At 34.6% G+C, this 3604-nt stretch overlaps 1 long non-coding RNA gene across 1 annotated transcript in view; it reads right to left on the bottom strand.

Moving 5' to 3' along the window:
* Positions 1 to 1664: 1664 nt before the first annotated feature.
* LOC108536249 (uncharacterized) overlaps positions 1665 to 3604 on the bottom strand; it is a 19245-nt gene continuing 17305 nt past the window's right edge. Inside the window, exon 4 of the long non-coding RNA XR_001887468.1 lies at positions 1665 to 1749. This is a non-coding gene — a long non-coding RNA (uncharacterized LOC108536249). The remainder of the gene's footprint in view (positions 1750 to 3604) is intronic.

Below are 3604 nucleotides of genomic sequence, written 5' to 3'. Positions count from 1 at the left end.
TGATCTCAGCTCACTGCAACCTCTGCCTCCCGGGTTCAAGCAATTCTCCTGCCTCAGCCTCCTGAGTAGCTGGGACTACAGGTGCCACCACACCTGGCTACTTTTTGTATTTTTAGCAGAGATGGGGTTTCACCATGTTGGCCAGGATGGTCTCGATCTCTTGACCTCGTGATCCTCCCCCCTCAGCCTCCCAAAGTGCTGGGATTACAGGTGTGAGCCACCATGCCAGGCCAAGACTGTTACTTTCTATCAACTCTTTATCATAATTTATTTAATGAAAAAGAGCCAAATGACTACAGAAATGTGATAATCCTAATATTTCTACAAAGATATTGGCAGAGGTTGAAGGGCTCTAAAAGACAGAAAATGAAGAGATGCTAGGGTATTTCCCCCCTCTGATTACAATTATAGTACATTAATGTAGGGCAAGTTTAGAACAACAAGCCTTATTACTGCTGGTACTCTCTCAATATTGATTAGTTATTTCATCCTAAATTTCCTTTTCAAAAATATCATAATCTACCTCATATCTACAAAAGAGCTAACAGACATATCTGGAAGCTAAAGTGATCTATGAACAGTTAAGTATAGTGATTTTTAACAGTTTAAAAAATGAGCAAATACCGTAACCTGAGTATAAAATTTTGTATAAAACATAATTGGAGTTAAAATTTAACCATTTATATACTTAAATGGATGCAATTTATTATATGTAAGTTATATCTCATTGAAATTAATTAAAAATACTTTGAATGTTAAAAATAAAATCAGAAAAGAGTCAGAACTAGTATTAAAGAGACCAATGATAAAAATCATGACTTTAGAATCAAGACAGGTTTGTGTGTTTTGGCTCTGCCACTTACTATATGTGGCCTTAAACAAATTACTTAACTTCTCTAACTCTTAGTTTTTGAGGGTAACAACAGTAATAGCAATAGAAATAATAGTAGCTAATTATTTACTAAGCACTTATTTTATGCAAGACACTATGCTAAAGTGCTTTACCTGAATTATTTCATTTAATCCTCTCAACATTTTATGGAATATGCTATTATCACTCATACTCTTTCGTAGATAAATATAAACCAAAGCGCATGGAAGTTAAATAAAATAAGGTCATAAAGCCAGTACACAGAAGAGTAAGGATTAGAATTCAGGTGGTCTGATTTCAGAAGCATGGCTATATACTACCTTCCAAGGTGCTATGAGAATTAAATGATATATACATAAAGCGCTTGTAACAGTATCTGACATATACATGCTCAAATAAATGTTACTATGTTATTTTAATTACTATCACACAAATTATCCCATCCCTCTTAAATACAGCAATGTTTCCAATTTAGCACTTGCATGGCCTGTTTTGAATAATTTAATCAAGCAACTTTTTTAAACTAGATATTTACAAGAGACTTATATTTGTCAAGAAATTTCATTTGTCTCCTAGTCAAAACTCTTAATAACCAAATTTAACACATCTAATTTACAGCTTATTTTATAAATTTGTTGTGACAAGATCTTCCATTAATTTTACCATTACAAGGAAAATCTACATTCAATATACAATAAACACCATTTAATATAAAATAAACACCAACTTATTTATATTCTTCTAAGAATATTATCTATATATTTCTCTAATGATTTCAGTGATGTTAGCTTACCCATCTGGTAAATCATTATCAAATAAACGACTGCAGTCCACAACTTGTCCTCCTGTGCCTATTCGGTCTCTGGACTGAAGACTTACTATTAAATGACAGAAATATTACTGAGATTCGTACAACTAGAAAGAACTATTATAATCAAAAATTTCTATCTTTAGAAGACATCTGGCTTAGCTTATTTTAATACTTTAGAATGAATTCTTTGGTTTCTACTAAAATTTATAATTTCTTTTCCCATAGATTTTTCCCTTTAGGAGTAATATTAGAATTCTAAGGTTTTCTACACTTTAACATGTTCATGGAAGAAGCCTAATTCCTTTTTCACCATAGTAACGGTGCATAGCAGAGTCACTGCTGTACTTAAGAAGAGGCGTAACATATTAAGGGTATATTCATGTACAAATGAGTTTGAAAAGTCCACATTAATTTGACTTTAATACTTGATCATCTGACCATCTAAAAAATACACTGGGCTGGGCACAGTGGCTTACACCTATAATCCCAGCACTTTGCAGGTGGATCATGAGGTCAGGAGATCGAGACCAACCTGGCAAACATGGTGAAACCCCGTTTCTACTAAAATACAAAAAATTAGCCAGGTGAGGAACTATGGGTATGGTGTGCACACCTATAGTCCCAGCTGCTGGGGAGGCTGAGGCAGGGGAATCACGAACCTGGGAGGCAGAGGTTGCAGTGAGCCATGATTGCACCACTGCACTCCAGTCTGGTGACAGAGTGAGACTCCGTTTCAAAAAAAAAAAAAAAAATACACTGTATTCTAGCAAGAGGGCCATCCTGGTATTCCAGCAAGAGAGCAATCCTTGGATTCCATGAGTTTGAACAGGACACCACTATCCAGTGTAGTATAAAACCATCACAAAAAACAAGCAAGAGCTGTGAATTCTAGAGCAGGCTCTAGTAACCAGTTTAGCACTGTAACCTAGAACAAAACACTTAATATACTTAAGGTTTAGATAATCCCCATCTGAATAATGAAAAAGTTAGGTTAAATAATATCCCTGAAGTCCTTCTGTGCTACTCCAGTACTGTTTAATTCTAATTCTGGTAACTCTCCCAAAAGACAGAAGGCAGTACGGTCAAACTTGACTATAATCCAACTTTTTAAATAATCAGTGAGCACAACAAGTATTACATCTAAAGACTCTTCATTCAAAGAAGGGTCTCAAAATTCTGAAATCTTCCAGCTCTGTGAACATTTTGAAAGATCAGTGCAACACAGAGCTCCTTGATATTAAGTCCCATTTAGAGGACAGAACACTATGAACACCTACTTGGCAAATGTAAACAAAACATTATATGAAAACTGTACTAGACAACTATATCAATCAGTTTTTAAATAGATAAAATAAGTGAAATGCTTACCAAAATACAATCACAGTAGAAACAATGTATTTTCTCATTAGCGTTGTTTAGAATAATAGTAAGATTTAAAGCTAAAGAGTTTCATGGGCTTCAACTTACATCTCCAGAATGCTATGTTAATAGCACAGCTATTAACTGGTTAAATGAATTACATACCCACCATGGACTATCATACAACATTAAAAATGCTACAGATTTTGCAAGCCTTAATGCAAAGTAGGAAAAAAAAAAACAAGTAACAATGCTATAGAAATGTGTTTATGGTCCAAAAAAAAAAAAAAAAAAAATTTTGAAAAAATTTTAATCAGTTTTTTAAAATTCTGTATAATCTCATTTTTTAAAAAAATACATAGAATAGGTATACATCCAAGTGATAACAATAATGATACATTAGACTTCCCATGCTCAAACGATCCTCCCACCTCAGCCTCCCAATGTAGCTGGGACATAACAGTTTTAAACAAGGAAAAAAGGCCGGGCGCGGTGGCTCAAGCCTGTAATCCCAGCACTTTGGGAGGCCGAGACGGGCGGATCACGAGGTCAGGAGATCGAGA

This window comes from Rhinopithecus bieti, unplaced genomic scaffold, assembly GCF_001698545.2.
Source record: "Rhinopithecus bieti isolate Rb0 unplaced genomic scaffold, ASM169854v2 scaffold_12928, whole genome shotgun sequence".
NCBI lineage: Eukaryota > Metazoa > Chordata > Mammalia > Primates > Cercopithecidae > Rhinopithecus > Rhinopithecus bieti.
Note: the sequence above shows the minus strand (reverse complement) of the source record. Positions and strands in the feature narration are given on the sequence as shown.